The following is a 17963-nucleotide window of genomic DNA, read 5'->3' as shown; positions in this document are numbered from 1 at the left end:
AGACTTTTTAAAATAAAAACTATGTTTTTCCTTTTCTTCTTTTCTGAGTTAGATGATAAGGAATTCTGTGCTAAGCTTCTGTTTGCCATGACCTGGACATTAGAACAAAGGAGTTGACCAGTGAATGACGCATTAAACCACATGCGCACGCGCGCGCGCGCGCGCACGCACACACACACACACACACACACACACACACACAAACACACACTATCTAAAACAATAGGTTGTGTTTATCTCATACAAGAAAGCTAACAGTGAATTACAGTCTAGATAGTTTAGTGATGCTATGAAGGACCCAGGATTTTTTCATTTTATCATGCAGTACCCTCATCCTGTAGCTTTTATATCCTAGTGAAATACAGCTGCTAACATTTTGGGTATCCTGGCTATATTATAGGAGGACAAAGGAAATATGGGAAATGACTGAAGGTATGAAATTAAACCTGTTCTTTAAAGGAGTTCTTCTGGAAATCCCATTTGAGAATATTCTGATTTTTCTTTAACCAGGATTGGGTAAAATGGCTACCCCTAGGTTTTAAGAACATAACTGAAGGTGAGTCAGTAGATAAAGTTGGAGTTTTATTACTATGAAATAGTGGTAGACACCTTGCAATGTGAACCATCGCAAAAGGAATGAATCCACAGGGTCAGATTTGAAGGCTATTTCAAAAACTATAGAGAGAGATGTTGGAACTTAGATGAACAGAAAATTTTCAGATTCATGACTTTTTTAAAAGAGTAAAGTCCTTGATAGGTTTGGTGTAGAATGACAGTGAAAGTAAATGAACAAGGAAGATTTCTAGGTATTTACAGTCTCTGCAGGGAAAACAAAAACAAAAATAAACAAAAAAACTATGTGAGTATTATTGGCTGAGTCAGCAAAGATGGGTAGGCGCTGAACCAAATTTTGGAATTTTATCAATTTAGGCAGAGTCCTCACCATTACTAATGTGAGTGGTAAAGTGCTTTTGGCTTCTTAAAAGACATACTGTGGCAGATATTTAGAGAGAAGACTGATTAGTGGCCATAATTATCGACCTTTTCAAATTTCCTATTACAATGCTCATTGCAAAGTGTAAGTATCTGCAGTAAGTAGTAAACTGAATTCACAAATATTATAGTCTAATGCAATAAGTTCTTTTTGAATAGTAAAAGCACCATTTAGGGACAGAATAATTTTCTCTGAATTAGATAGGCCACTTCCCTCTAGAGAAATGAAAAACATGTGTGACTAGCTTGGTTGAGAATGCATGGTTCACAGACATGCAGATGAAGATTTTTTATATTTAAGTGAAAAATAGAAAATGAAATAGTAGAGCAAAATTAGATTTTTGTTGGACACCGCCTCTATAATAGCATTGTAGTACCACACTGCTTTTCGGATTAAGATACAGTAACCTTGTAAACATGAGTCAGTTCCCATCTGCTTGGTCTGCTTTTCAAAACCCTTCAGAATATAGACACATTTAACCACATAGTTCACCTTGAGCTTTTAGTGCCTGTAAGTTGTATTCTTTTCTGCATTCTAGTCCTTGTAGATATATTTGTCCAGAGTCCCCAAATGTTACCCTAAGATTGCCCCTCATCCTGCAGATTTTCTGGGCAGAATGTTTATCAACAGGTTCAGTATCATGCAATGAGGTTAGAACTGAGTCTTAGTTTCCACTAGTTTTATAGTTCTGGGGACTCACAGAAGCCCTTATAAGCCAAGTTGATAGTCTCTGCACTATACCTTGGACTGTAATTTACCTCCTCTCCACATCAAGCCAACTATTTTGTATATCACCCCTATGATGATTAGACCAGAGGCTCTGATCTCTAAACTACTCTTTCAATTCTTGTTATTATTCACTAGTCTTTATACAGCATCCTTTTTCTTCCTAAACATACACACCCAAAAAGCTTCTGGTTTTATACTCCTAACCCCAATTGTTACGTCTTCCATCTTCTCATCTAGTAGTGAAATACTTTAATTATTTACCAATTTTTAATGAAAATTTAAAGTTATAATATACTTTAATGGGTGTCATTGTGAAATTTTATACATATATAAGATTATATTTTGTTCTGACCCACTCTTTCCCAGTCCTGTAGGTCCCTCCCCTTGCTAGTCTTCTTTGATCCCTAAATAGTCCTTCTTTTTACTTTAAAATCAGTATTCATTCCCCTCCAAGCATTTTCTTCTTCTCATAATTCCATTTATGTGTTTATATATAAGCATATATAAATAATTGTAAATATAGATCCTACATGTGAATAAAAACATACACTATCTGTCTCTGTCTGGCTTATTTGACTTCACATTGATGATTTGCAGTTCCATCCACTTTCCTGTAAAGATTCTAGTTTCAGTCTTCTTTATAGCTTAATTAAAATCTATTGATTGGAATTTTTGGTATTTATGGTTTTGACTTCTTTATAGATGCTAGATATTAATCCCCTGTCAGATGTATAGTTGGCAAAGATTATTTTTTCCCAATTTTGTAGGCTATTTCTTAATTGCTGATTGTTTCCTTTGATTTTAAGTATAATAGCAGGGTACAAAAACAACATAAAAGGATCAATAGTTTTTCCATATATTCACAATGAACTTACAAGAAAGATCAAGGAGAAAATTCCATTTTCAATAGTTCACTGACATAATTGACATAAGGTTGTGAAAGACCTATACAATGAAAACTTAAGATATTGGTGAAAGAGATTGGATAAGACAATAGAAGACGGAAAGATCTTCCATGATCATGATTGACTGAGTTCATATCATACAGAATGGCTCTATTATCTAAAGCAATCTACATCTTCAATCACATATTCCCTTGTATTTTTATGTTTTTTTGTTTGTTTGTTTCTGTACTGTGATTTTCTCCTCTGGATTAATTTGGATATTCTTCTATTGAACAGCCTACTCTGGAGGGTTCAGTCCCCAGTACTCTTCATAGATGAGAAAGTAAACTGTAAGAACAACATAATCACACTGTATAAGATCAAGAGATAAATTTGATATCAACTAGAGCTTACTAGCACATCACTAATGACCATAAAAATGGCAAAATTAATGTATAGTGTGCAATGAAGTTAAAAATTATTTAGAGAAAGTATGTGAAAGTAAGTAAATGAGATGATAGAGGGAGACAGGGAAAGAGGAAAACCAAGAAAGGCAAGGAGAAATGAAATAAAGCAATAAAAAGAGCAAAAGCAGACAATGTTATGAGCAGAAAAGGTGGAAATATTAGAAAAAAATGAATAATAGATACAAGAAAAGCAAAGACTTCCCAATTTTGAGAAAGTTGAAAGCCAAAAACTTGGTAAAATATCAAGGGAAGTAAGAAATAATATTATTTTTAAACTAAAAATAAAAGTCCAAACACTACTAAATACAGTAGAAATATAAAAGTGGGAACAGAAGAAAAAAGAAAAAGAAAGAAAAAATTACCTGATGATGAAGAAATATGAAAACCAAATTATGAGTATATAAAGGGGAATTAAAAAGCTTTATTAATACAATAAAGTAAAATAAATTGTAAGAGTAAAATTTAGGGTAACAAAAGGGCAACCCCCAACCAGCTAATAAATAAAACCCAAATCAAATACCATGCATTATAGCACCTTCCTTTTAGATCCTCAAATGACAGGCATTAGTTATATGCCTATGTTTTGAAATGAGAGATGCATAGGAGGTGTCTTAGTTAGGGTTTCTATTGCTGTGAAGAGACACTATGACCATGATAACTCTTATAATGGAAAAACGCAACTAGGTGGCTTACATTTTCAGAGATTTAGTTCTTTATCATCATGGTGTAACATGGCGGTATGCCGTTAAACATGGTGCTGGAGAAGGAGTAGACAGTCCAACTTGTTGACTTGCAGGCAACAGGAAGTGATCTAAGACACTGTGTGAGGCTTGAGCATAGGAGATCTCAATGCCCACCCCTACTGTGACACACTTCCTCCAACAAGACCATACTTATTCCAACAAACTCATACTTCCTAATAGCTCCACACACTATGAACTTATGGGGGAAGATTCCATTCAAATTACTTCAGGAGAGTTAGTTAAACTGGGAGACTCTTGTCTTTCCTAAGGTTTATGCTGGTTTTGAGATCATATTGGATGTGTGTCCAGGGTCTTCTAGTGCTGTCTGCTTTACTAGCAACTCTTCTTTTTATAGCAGGAGCCTCTGTTGCTGACATTCATACACCTTTGTAGGCTATAGGTTGGGTAATCCTCCCATCCTCCCTAGATACCCCAGATAGCATGCTTGAGGTGCCTAATATTCTAACAAACGAGAATATTGTCTCCAAGTTGTTGGAAGCCAAGGAAGCAGCATCAAAATTGATATGGACATAGGTAGAGGACTTCTCTTTGTATTTCCCAAACAGACAAAGTGCTTATAGCCCTGCCCCATTAAAGGGAGGCAGATGTGGTTTCCAAGCATTCTGTCAGACTCTGTAACAATGAACAGTCTCAGATGACTTTAGCAATTGACCCGTGTATATACTCTAGGCTTAAGGAAAAGAAAGCTCCTTGGTTTTTCTCTGTTGATAGGGTCAGTCCCTGACTATGTACTACCTCTCCCTGTGTACTTCATTACCTGAGCTGAGCCTCCTTGAGACAAGCATATGTTGGCTTATCAGTGTCTGGTCTTTTCTTCACAAGTGCCTCTCTGGTCATCTCTCACTCTGGTGCTATAGCAGGTTAAATCCAGATTTCCCAACTAGCTAAAATTTCTTGAGAGGGAACTGGCTATTTTCATCCAAATTGTACAGAGTGACAAAATTTGATTCTTCTCCACAATTGACCTGTCTCCCAGAGGAGTTGCTATCATACCTCACCAAAATTTGTAATTGGACTTGAGCCTGGTAAGGACTGTTGGTTGATCCTGAGGGTAGGCTTACTACTCAGTCATCCAGTAAAATAGCTTTAACAAAAAGTCATTATACTGGTATATTATTTGTTTTAATAAATAAAGCTTGTCTGAAGATCAGAGTGCACAGCAGTCAAACTAGTCAGCCACACAGGCCAGACATTGGTGACATACACCTTTACTCCTAGCAGTCACTCTAGCTAAACTTAGAGGCCAGGTAGTGGTAGTGCATGCCTTTAATCCCAGCATTAGAGAGGAATATAAAATGGGAAGAAAGAGGTCTCACTCTCAGTCTGAGGATTCATGGAAACCAGATTGTCCGTTTTGGTCTGAGGTAGAGGTATGAGCCAGTGGCTGGCTCCTTTTTTTTTTTTCCTGATCTTCAGCTTGAACTCCAATATCTGTCTCTGGGTTTTAATTATTCATGCTAAAGGGTATAATAACAAATGCTAAGAAAAATTTAAAGAAACATGAACCCTTATGCACTGCTAGTGAAAATGAAAAAGATGCAGCTGCTTTGAAAAATAGTTTGATAATTCCCTAAATATTTAAACAAAATTATATTATGACTCATCAATTCTTATGATAGCTACACACTCATGTAAATATGCCCATAAGAGCAGTTGTACACTAATGCTCATAGCAGGATTATTCATAATAGCTCCATAGTGAAAAAACCCATAAATCTCTACAAGGTGATAAATAGATAACCAAATTTTACTTCATAATATTCTATTACAAAGATGTAATATTCTATTACAAAGATGTTCTTTTTGACAACAAATAGAACGGGAGTGTGGCTTTATACTACATTACAGAATTAAAAGCATCATGCTAAATGAAAAAGGCTGGTCACAAAATACTAAACATTGATCAATTTCCCTTAGATGAAATGTTTCAAACAAGTGAGTCATTTCTGAGTTTCCATAGTAGCTCTGGAGCTCCCCAGGAGACCATGTATAAATGTCATACTTTAATCTTCCCCTCACACTTTTGTAGGTGTTGTTTTTAATAACTCTTCCCAATGAGACTTTCACCATACAGCTCTCATCCCAGAGTCTGCTTCCTAGGAAGCTTAACGTAAACATTCACATTGAATGAATGTGACTGGTTCTTAAATATTTAATACAAGTAGTCTTTAAGAGCCATATAGCAAGGGCTGAAATGTTAGATGAATTGAACTCTTCCTTGGAGACTGTCTTGTTTTCTGTCTATGTGGAGAATGGTTTTATGTGTCGATGGAGCTTTTATTTTCTAGTGATTCCCAAAGTATTTATTTCAAGGGCTCAGCCCCTTGACTTCTCTTCTTGCTTTCTAACTTAGGCAAACTCAACTCTTTCCAATTTCAGTTACCAAATAAATTTGTCTGCCGATAAATATCAAGTCCTCGCCAGCATGCTAGGCACTCTTAAGCAAGGCTGAATGCTACACTGTTCTGCCTGTGGCTTGGCAGATTGAAAGTATGAGAGGCAAAACATTCTGAGTGGCTCTTATATTCCAAGGACAGAGTGGAATGAAAATAAAAATGGAAAAGCACTTGGAAGGTTGTGAGAAGGAAGACAAAGGAAAGATGAAATGAAGATCTAGATCAAGAAGGGCTTAGCAACTCAGGACTCAGAGATAGGCACACAGTAATCGAATCTATTAAAAAACAGTGCCTTAAAGCTGGAACCATTTATGAAGTTTCCAGATGTAACTATCTCTGAAAACATTAAATGAAAATGATGATATTAATGTTCTTTGGTATGGTTGAGGTGTAGATATGAGTTTTGATATATGAGATATGAGGTGTAGATATAGGGTTTTGCTGTAGATATGAGTTGAGAGAACAGTCAGAGGCATCTGGAAGATTCCAGACAGAACTGGGCCATGGGGGGTGGAGAGGCAGGGAGAGCAAGAAAGGAAGAGGAGAAAGAGAGGAGAGCAGCAAGCAGACCAAGAGAATAGTTGTAGACCAAGAGGCCAAGAGAGAGCCAGCAAGGAGCCAAGAGAGTGCATGACTACAGTGGTGGATTGTATAGGAATCAAGCTATGGGAAGGGAAGGAAAGCCTGCCCCTTGACTGGAGAGTTTTAGGGTAGGGAGTGGGGTAGGGTATGCTAGAAGGAGCCATAGGTACTGAGTGAGATTTGTTCCAGTTTCTTTGGGACTTGACAAACATCAGATTGGTAGGTGAAATGTTAATATAACCTTTGGCTTAAAAATTTTAAACAAATTTCAGTGTCTGATTTCAACTTAACCTCCAAATACTCATTTGTCAATTACTGACTCCACTCCTGTTATGGTCATTTATTCTTGAAATAGTCAAGAAATTTCTGACTAGTCCATAAACATTGCCTCTCTATCTAGAAAAATTTTAGTATCCCCAATGAATCTCATTCTTTTCCAAATAGGTAGAATTGAGTTACAGCAAATATTGCCTTACCAAGGAGGACTGATTTGGGTATTCATTAGACAAACATATACCTGAACATCTTGTATGTCTGTGTGTGAATGAAAATGTACACATATGCACATGCTGTGGATGCCAAAGTGTAATTTCAGGTGTCATTCTTTAGGGCTATTTACATTTTAAATTTTAGACAGGATCTCCCATGAGCAGCATTAGCAGACATATGCACACCACAGCCCTTTCATGGGGCTTCTGGGAGTCAAGCTCAGATTCACATGCTAGTATGACATTTTACTGGCTTAGCAAAGTTTCCAGCTCTATGCAACTTTCTGTTTTACAGTATGGGGAGATAATCTTTAACTGGAACATCATGTAGCAAGCTTAACAGGTATAATTTGATTATTTTAAAATGAGGATTCAACAACAATCATCAAAAATCAGTCTCAGATGCACAAGTACTGTGGTCACTATTATACTCTCCAGAGGCAGCCAGCTCCGTGTTCATGAAGGTGAGATATTCAGTTTTGGAGAGTTGTTTGGGCAGTTGTTTCCATTCTTCCTATTGTAGTTTTGGAAATAACAATGGGGACCTAACGCATCAGTCAGTCTCTGTAGGCTTGGACATTTTTGCCAAGTTGGTAAGGTGTGAGGCCTGGCTGCGTCTGTGGCTGCATGGATAGGAGTGGCCAACAAAGAATTACTAATGTGCCAAAGCTACAGATGACTGCATTAAATTCTATCCTTGTATTCTTGTCATTATAGTTATTTGGCAAATATCAACCATGCATGTAGTTCTCTAAGACTCTGTCCTAATATTGTTGCCATTAATAGTAAGCTTTCATTTTCCCAGCAAATTCAATGAGTCATGGTTTCAGTTCTTTTTTAAAAAAATATTTCTTTATTATGTATATAGTGTTCTGTCTGCATTATGCCTGCAGGCCAGAAGAGGGCACCAGATCTCATTAGAGATGGTTGTGAGCCACCATGTGGTTGCTGGGAATTGAACTCAGGACCTCTAAAAGAACAGTCAGTAATCTCAACCTCTGAGCCATGTCTCCAGCCCCATGATTTCAGTTCTTACATGGACTGGGTCTCAGTGATTATATGCAAAACTGATTTCATTTTCAAGGTTAAATGGTAGACTGACTTGGTATGTGGTGGCTAGTTGTGTACCTTAATTTTTATCTTTGTTTTTCTTAATAAATTTAACTATATTCCATTAGCCCTGAAATATCAGATAACCTGTTACTGATTGTTTATTTTTAATGTATATTTTACTCCACTAAATCCTAACACCACATAAGTATTTTAAATTATTCTAATATGGTTGTAATTAATGTAGTGATGGAAGTTATAACGTGTATAGCTAAGACTACTAATAAGGCCTTTAAGTAAGAATTGCATATTTTATGTGTTTCACTTTGTCAGAAGCAACTCAAAAACATACATTTGTAATTCTGTCACCAATAAAAGCTTTCCTTTTTGGTTAGTTCTCCATGGAGACCCAGACTCTTTCCCTTTCATGTGTTCTCCTTCAAATGGAGGCACTAGTTTTCCAAGTGGATGCCATGTTGAGAGTGTCTATGCCTGGCAGATAAATATGCAGGCCACATATTCAATAGATGCCTGTTCCTCAAGGAATGAATGGACTGGAAGGCAGTTGTCTGAGTCTTATACTGCTGATAACATACCTAACTAATTTTACTTAATGCGGAAATCTGGGTTATCAAATTTAATTCAACTTCAAGTGTAAATGCAAGAAATTGAGCTCCTAAAAATGAATTTGCTCCTCTCAATAAAACTAAACAGGTTAGTTATTGCTGCTACTATACCATGGTGGTCAAAATTATTTTCCATTAAATTTATATACAATTCAATGAAGGGAAGAAATTAAAATGAACTGGAAAAATATTAGCTAATAATACAATTTTCTCTGTCTTTATTTTTGCAGATTTTTGCTCACATAGTTATTCCTGTTACGTTTTCTGGTTTAAAGATAATATCATTATCTAAATAGATTTATCCATGGGTACATAATGTTAGTGAAAGGCTTGTATAAAATTCTTTTTTTATGTCATTTCATATTTTTCCATAACTTTGGGCTAACATGTACATCTTATATGGTGCTTTATATAATATGAGATAGTCTGCCAACTTTCTAGTTATTAGACTTTTGCTTATAATGTTCAGTTTTTTGTTGATAGTTTTGAAGCACATTTCACAACTGTCATCTAGTACATTAATAAGTAATTATTACTCTTTTTAGAAAGAATATGCTTACAAACTTAAGTTAATGGATTTAGCTCAACATATTTAGTTGGTTACAGGGCACTTACGATTGCAAAAGCATTAGTGACACAATTCATAACGTGCTTCTCGCATCTTACAGTACAGTGCAGTTTTGTCAATTGTAGTATTCCCAAAACATGAGCTGTCCATGTAAAACCCATATGCACTCTTCTAGAGCACCGTATAGGTCACAGGATATTTAAAAGCTTTTCCCAAATTAACCAAATGTTCGAGGGATTGCTCTACTGTTTGCAGTGCTCTAGTTGAGGTTCTGACTGTAAATCTTACTTACCTCTCCATCAACATACTCTTTGACAATATCATGTGTTTCATGAGCATTGAAGTTGACTTCATCATAGAGCTGATGGTACTCTTCTATAGTGTCTTTGGCCACAGATATTTTAAAAGTGTTTGTTATATGACAAGAAATATTCTTTGTGCTGGTATTACAATGATTGATACTGTACATTACCTTTTAATAAATTCTAAGGGAGATAGATGTTGATAAAACAATTACATAAATCAATGCAAAATTTTAACTTTGACAGAGATGTAAAAAGTTGTAATTATCCGAATAAGTGATTTTGATCCTGTGAGGGATGATAGAAGTTACAAACAGTCTTTAGTTAAGTTAGTTTTCAATGGAAGGATAGTTTGTTCAAAGACTTTTGTTAAGAAAAAGCATGGAAAAATGAAGGCATTAAAGGGGAGAAACTAGAATACAGGAAATATTATATGTCCTATAAATTATGGTTAGGCACCTTGTCTTAAGAAAACCACTGATGTTTCTAGTAGTAATGTTCCACATGATGGCTGCTGTGTAGGACTGCGTTGGAGAGGCTGGTGAGAATACATGTGGTTAGTTAGGAAACTCTTGTCTACATGAAAGATCACACTATCAAGGCATTTGATGGCTGTGGTAGAAATGGAAAGGAGTGGGAGTATGCAAAATTATACTGAAGAGTTTTAAATAGCCGTTGTTTCTGTGATTGATTTAGGGAGAGAGGAAATTATCAAAGATGATTCTGAGGCGTCTGTTTTTTTTTTTGTGGTTGGATGAAGTATAGTAACAGTAGCACAGGTAAGAAACTTAAGAGCTTGGTAGGGAACATTTTAAAGAAATTTTTGACATGTTGAGTTTGAGATTTTTTTTAATATGTCCAAAAGGAAAAATAAAGTAGATACAGTGTTAAAATTGGGAGCTGGATGTATGTGCCTAGAAGTAAGAGGATATCTTCACTGGACATTAATGGAGTCACAAGACTAGTGGACATATTGGTTTATTTTGTTCAAGAAAGAGAGTAAAAATATAAGAGATGGTTTAGATAGAGATGTGAGGAAATCTAAGACTTAATGGACAGGTAGAAGGCAGAAAATAAATGGATATTACAGTTGAGGCCTAATAAATGGAAGACAGGGTAAGTGAGGCTACTGGTTGGAGTAAGCACCATCATTTGTATTTACTGATATGAATCCTACAGATGGTCTTAGCGGGATCTATTTTGTTAGAATAATGGGAGTAATGGCTGGTGAGTGGGATAAAGACGGGGCTGTCATTGACTAAGTTGTGAATTCTTTGGTGAAGTTTATCCAAGGATAGGAAGGTGGCATTGAGCATCAAGTGAAGTGGGATGAAGCATTAATGACAGATTTGTTTTTGTTTTTGCAATAAAGGAATGTGAATATAGCATTATGAAATATTTTAAAGGAATATAGGCCTAAAGAAAGGTATCAGAAAGATAAGGCAAGGTTTATACAACTATTAATTTAGTAACATAGATCTGTATTCACTGAAAGGGATACATTTCCTAGATGTATTTTTAAGAATAACAGCTCTATCTTTATTTCAATCTCCAAGTAACTTTATGTATGCATATTTTTTCATAGTTTGATATTTGGTTTATGTCCAAACCATTTTTGTCTCTTTTTTATAATCACTTTTGCAACAAACATAATCATATATGGTTTTTAAGATTTTTATTTAAGAATTACATGCATATGTATCTGAATGTGGGTATGTCCATGCAAATGCTGGTCTGGTGAAGGCTGGAGTAGAATGTTAGCTCTCCTGGGATTTGAGTTATAAGCAGTTGTGGACTACTAGATGTGGGTACTGGAAACTGAACTTGGGTTCTCCTAAAGAGCTACTGAACCACTTCGCCAGCCCCCATAGTTACAACCCTGAAAATACAGATATATGTATAGACATGAGAAATTTCCAGAAATATAATTGGGTTACCAATTTTTCACTTACAAAATTAGAAAATAATGTCACTTTGTCCTCCAGAGGAGCAGTTTCAGTTTACATACACCAACAGATGGATGTAGTTTTCCCTATGTGCGGATCACAATGTGTTACCAAACACCCCTGAACTGAGAACTGTCAGTTTAAAGTTTTATTTATTTAAATTTGATTGAATTTAGACATTTTTTCACAATATAAATTATATTTGTGTTTCTCTCTGTGTGCTCATATATACAAGTGCACACAGAGGCCAGAGGTTGACACATGGTGCCTTCTGTAGTCACTTTCAAACTCATTTATTTACTTTTTGGAGGCAAGATCTCATAATATTTTCTTAGTTGGCCTGGAACTAAGTGTATATATATATATATATATATATATATATATATATATACACACACACACACACACACACACACACACACACACATATATATATATATATATATATATATTAGATAATTTTGGACTCATAAAGATTTGTCTGCTTCTGCCTCCTGAGTGCTGGGATTAAAGACATGTGGCATCATGCCTGGTTTCACTGTTTTTGGGACAGGATGTCTCACTGAACCTGGAGTTCACCAGTTTAAGTAGACAGGTTGGTCAGCAAACCCAGGAATCCTCTTGCTAAGTGCTGGATCTACAGATGTGTTTAGCAACGTCTGCCTTTGATTTGGGTTCTGAGGATTGAGCTCACTCTTTCACATTTTCGTGTGATAAGTTCTTTACTGATTGAGACACCTCCCTAGTCCTATGTATGTTTCTTTGTAAGTATGGTATCTTTTCATAATAAATATACACACTAAAAGAATTACAGTTTGATACTGTATATTATCTTTCTTTGCAATTACTTTAATGGATTATTTTGGGTAAATCATGGTTTTATTTAACCTTTATGCTTGATAATTTGATTTAGTAGTATCCATCGTATCAGAAAGAATGAGGTAACAGACAGTACATATATGCTTCCAAATAGCTGGGGAATTTTGCCAAAGTAATTTATTTGCTAATTTATCTTTTTTTTACTAATTTGAAATAACATTTAATTGAACAATATGGGCCATTTCTGGACTATATTTTGTTAAGCTAATTAAATACACTTTATTATTATGTTTTCATATTTTGTAGCTCTAAATCTGCTGAAAATGTTTTATCTACTTTCTTCTTTTCCGTTATATAATACGCCTTTGCCAATTCTTTCAATACAGGAGTTCTTTAGAGCCCTCTTTCCCCCTGCAAATCTTGAGATTTTGTAGGAATGTGGATAGCATGAAAAGCATTTAGGAATAGGAATGTCTTCATGATAGAGAAGATACAGGGCATCTAGAGAATTTTCATCTGTTATTTTTCATGTAACATTTGGAGGCATATCTGAAGGAGACGTTTTATTATTATTTCAGGCTTAGTTGTTTTGACAAGTACCCTCATATCAAGGCTGGGCAACACAACCCAGTAGGAAGAAAAGGGTCTTAAGAGCAGACAAAAATTTGGAACCACTCTCGATTCCCACAGCATCCCAGAATACCAGTCTACACAACCAGAGGACATATGCAGAGAACCTCATTCAGACCCATGCAGGCTCTGTGATTGTTGCTTCAGTCTCTATGAACTTCTATGAGCCATGCTTAGTTGATTTTGTGGGCTATGTTTTTCTGGTTTCCTCAACCCTTCTGGATCCTCTAATCCTTCCTCATCCTCTTCTGTAGGGTTCCCCAAGCTCTGCCTAATATTTGGTTGTAGCTCCCTGCATCTGTTCCCATGAGTCACTGGAGGAAGCTTCTCTGATGACAGTTGGGTTAGGTACCAATCTATGAGTATAGCAGAATATCATTAGGAATCATTTCATTGACTTTGTTTGGTCAGTTGTGTTGGTTTCACCCTAGGTCTCTAGGCTATCTGGTCTCAGGTTTCTGGATTTCCAGACAATGCCTGGTACGGACTCCCTCTTGAGTGAGTGGAGTTAAGTAATGACTGGGCCTCAAGTTAGACCAGTCATAAGTTGGCCACTCCCACAATTTCTGCAACACCATTACCCCAGAACGTATTGCAGGCAGGAAAAATTGTAAACCAAAAATTGTAGGCCTTGTGGCTGAATTGGTATTAAATTTCTCTTTTGGTAGCCTGCAGAATAATTTTCCGTGTCAAAGAACATGAGTGTGTTCTTTTCTTCACACTAGAACATGAGTATGAAGACTCCATGTAGGCACCATCTCAACTTCTCCATGTTAAATGTGTTGTGTGGGTGTTGTGCTTAGCAATAGGCTTCCATTGTCAGTTTGTGGAGAGCATCCCACTGTCTTGGCAAAAACCTGGGTTTCTGAGACCTAACATGCCAGTCTTTTACTGATGATAAAAGGGCAATGGAATCTGCTCTGTAACAACTTCCTACTGCAATAGGCATTGCTGTTTAATATTGGACAAAGCTCGGAAGGGAAAGAAGAATACAGGCTGGGGCACACCTTTTTTGCTTACTGTCCAGGTTCTGTGGGAACACCTGGGGCTAGTGAAATACCAGCTCATCTGGAGCTATCAGGGATATAGGTTTCAAGGAACACTGGGGATAGCATATAGCAGGCAGTTTTAGAGTAGTCTTCACTTGATTGAATGCAAACTAGGGACAGAAGGTAAAATTAAAGAGAAAAATTTCGGGTGTACATTTGAAATTTCCAGGTCACTGATCCTGGCAGTTTGGGGAGGGGAGTCCCAAGGGTAGGAACACACACACACAGACACACACACACACACACACACACACACACACACACACACACACAGAGAGAGAGAGAGAGAGAGAGAGAGAGAGAGAGAGAGAGAGAGAGAGAGAGAGAGCCCACCTTCAGGAATAGGCAGGTGGGGAAACAGGAGTACTTATCTAGAGTCCATCTGACCTATGAGAGGTGGATCTAAGTCAATTCCCTGAACCTTACATGACTTTTTTTAAGTTTGCAAAAAGAGATAGATGTTTTAGCTATATTAGCATCACCACTGTTTGTAATCTTTACTGAAATCCCTGTTGTTGAAGAAGCAGCAGACTCACACTTTGAGTCAGTGTAAAAATCCTGGGGACCCAAAGATGATTCTGGGTTAAAAGTAGTAACATACTTTTCAGAGCACTGGATATGTAGATTAGACAAATGTTTAAGTTTATGCTTAAAAGATACTAGAAGGAAATTAAAATTTTCAGCTTGTATTATCAGAAATTCATTGATTAAGTAAAAACTCTGAACTTTTGAAGTCTTAGTATAATGGTAGCATATTGAGGGAAACAAATCTGAAACATTTTAACGTTTGTAAGTTTATCTCTTTCATATAGTGAAGTCGGTCAACAAGGTAATCTGTTTGCCTTTCTCAGCAAGAGACCTAGTAGCTCTAGAATCCAAGTTACATATACAATATAATCTAAGCAAGAGTTGATTCTAAGTTACATATACAATATATTCTAAACAAGAGTTGAAACATAAGATTACTTATGTATAAATTTTTAACTATAAGTCTTTTGTTTTAAGTTTGAAGGAAGATTTTGTTATATAGATTCTTTAACCACACCCAATGAATTTTTAATCTTTACCTGTAAACAGATAAAGACTGTTTACACAATAGTCTTAAAAGTTTTTTTTTTGAGAGCAGAATGTTGAGATGAAATATTTTCAAGAGTGGAAAGTTGGAAACCTTAGAAATAAGGGAATTTGGGATCATTTGTGCAGTAGCAGAAGTTGTTACAAGTTGTGAGAATTTGGAACTCAAGTGTGCTGTCTTTGGCCATTAATCTCTATGGAGGACAAGCTACTTGCAGCAAGAGTGAGGCTTTAATAAAATCTGAGTCTGTGCAGGAAACTGAGTCTGAGAAGAAAAGGAGAAAAGATTGAGAAAGGAACTCAACCCTGGAGAGGGTTTCTTTCTCTCTTTTTTTTAGTTTTATTTTTTTTAAAAAGAAAACAAACTTTTTCATTTACATACCAAACCCAGTTGTTCCCACTCCTTCCCCTCCTCCCATTCCCTCCAACTTCCCCCCACCAGCATCCACTCCTCTGAGAGGGTAAGGCACATTGCTTTGGAGAAGATCCAAGGCCCTTCCTACTATATCTAGTCTGAGCAAAATATCCATCCGAAGAGAATGGGTTACCAAAACGCCAATACAAGCAGTAGGAATAAATCCTGGTGCCACTGCCAGTCTGCCCCAGCCATACAACTGTCACTCACATTCAGAGGGACTAGTTTTGTCCCATGCTGGTTCCTTTTCTGTTCAGCTGCAGTTGGTGAGCTCCCATTAGCTCAGGTAGACTGTTTCGGTGGGTTTCTCCCCATATTACCCCTTTCTCTCCCCTCTTCCTTCCCCCTTCCTGTTAAGTCCTCCTTTACTGTTGTCTCCTCACTCCACCCTAGCTCTGTCCATTTACCTGTGAATTTCATTTTTTAACAACTGAGCAATACTTCACTGTGTAAATGTATCACATTTTCATTAAGGGATTTGTTGATTTCTTCCAATATTTTGTTTGTTTTTTTCCTCCACTTCTTTTAACGGAATTTTTCATTTCCTGTTTAAGGGCCTCAATCATCTTCATAAAATTATTTTTAAGGTTGTTTTCTTCTGTTATATGTTGTTCAGGTCTTACTTCTGTAGAATCACCAGTTTCTGGTGGTGCCATAGTGCTGTTTATGTTGTTGAATAAGTTCTTACACTGTCATCTACCCATCTCTTCCTCCAGTGAGTGGGACCTGTGCTTCAGAGTGTTCACTCTTCCTCTGGTTGATGCAGGTGATGCCTGTGACCCCAGTGATAGTTCCTCCAGGTACAAATGGGACAACACCTGCAGTGGTAGCAGATGCAGTAAGGAATGGACCATAGGCATTAGGGACTCCTCCAGATGTGGGTAAGGCCAAGGGTCTAGTGGTCATTTTTGCAATCTGTTCAGGGACCTCTAGGTTGTGTCCAACTTCTGGCTATTATGAGTAGAGCAGTGATAAACTTGATGAACATGTGTCTCTGTGGTAGAAGGACTGTTCTTTGGGTATTTGCCTGTCTTAGTTAGGGTTTCTATGGCTGTGATGAAACACCATGGTCAAAAAGCAAACTGGACAGGAGAGGAAAGGGTTTATTTGGCTGACACTTCCATAGTGCTGTTCACATCTAAAGAACAATTGGGAATTTATCCAGGGCAGAAACCTGGAGGCAGTAGCTGACGAAGAGCCCATGGAAGGGTACTGCTTACCGACTTTCTCCACCTGCTTTTTTTTTTTTTTTTTCTTTTTTTGGTTTTTCGAGACAGAGTTTCTCTGCAGCTTTTTTTAGAGCCTGTCCTGGAACTAGCTCTTGTAGACCAGGCTGGCCTGGAACTCACAGAGATCCGCCTGCCTCTGCCTCCCGAGTGCTGGGATTAAAGGCGTGCGCCACCACCGCCCGGCTCTCCACCTGCTTTCTTAAAGAACCCAGGTCCACCAGCCCGGGGATGGAACTGCCCTCAACGGACTGGGCTCTCCCCCAGCAATTACTCTTAAGAAAATGCTAGATCTTACAGAGACATCTTCTCAATTGAGTTTCCCTCCTTTCACATAACCCTAGTTTGTTTATCAAGTTGACATAAGTCTAGCCAGCAAAATGTAGGAGATCTGACTCTACCTCTCCTTGACTGCAGCACTCAGAAGACAAGGCCCTGTTCCTGCTTGAACAGCACAGTAGAGCTAACCTAGGTCACAGGTGATGTGCCCCTGTAAAAGTATGTGGGCGATCTAGCCACACTCCTCATGGGCCATAAGGTAGAGTGGGCAAGGGAAAGAAGACCCTCTAGCTCCCACTCCTTGTGACCTATGAGAGATAGGAGAGCTAGTTTGGGGGCCATGAAAGGGGAGAATTGGCACTGCTTCTTACCCAGGATGACCCCTTTGGCAGGAGCATCGGTGAGCTGGTCTAGAGGATGTAAGAGCAGGAGAGCTGACCCCACTACCTCATCAGCCGTGTGGTGGCATGGACGAGGGGAAAATGCCCTACCTCTCATCACATGTGATCTACGGGGGCTGGGAGAACTGGCCCAGCAGCACAAGCATGAGAGAGCTGGTCCTGCTCTTCATAGACTGCAGTGCTTGGGAAAGCAGGCCCTGAACCTCATCTGGGGAGCACACTAGAACTGACCCTGTTTGTGGGTTTGCCGGTGATCTGGTTCTATGGACATAAG

General features: G+C 37.5%; 1 pseudogene; it reads right to left on the bottom strand.

Annotated features, from left to right (window-relative positions):
* Positions 1 to 9580: 9580 nt before the first annotated feature.
* On the bottom strand, positions 9581 to 10017 carry LOC119801709 (annotated as a pseudogene).
* Positions 10018 to 17963: the final 7946 nt, after the last annotated feature.

Source organism: Arvicola amphibius, chromosome 15 (assembly GCF_903992535.2).
Source record: "Arvicola amphibius chromosome 15, mArvAmp1.2, whole genome shotgun sequence".
NCBI lineage: Eukaryota > Metazoa > Chordata > Mammalia > Rodentia > Cricetidae > Arvicola > Arvicola amphibius.
This window is presented reverse-complemented; position numbering and strand designations above follow the sequence as displayed.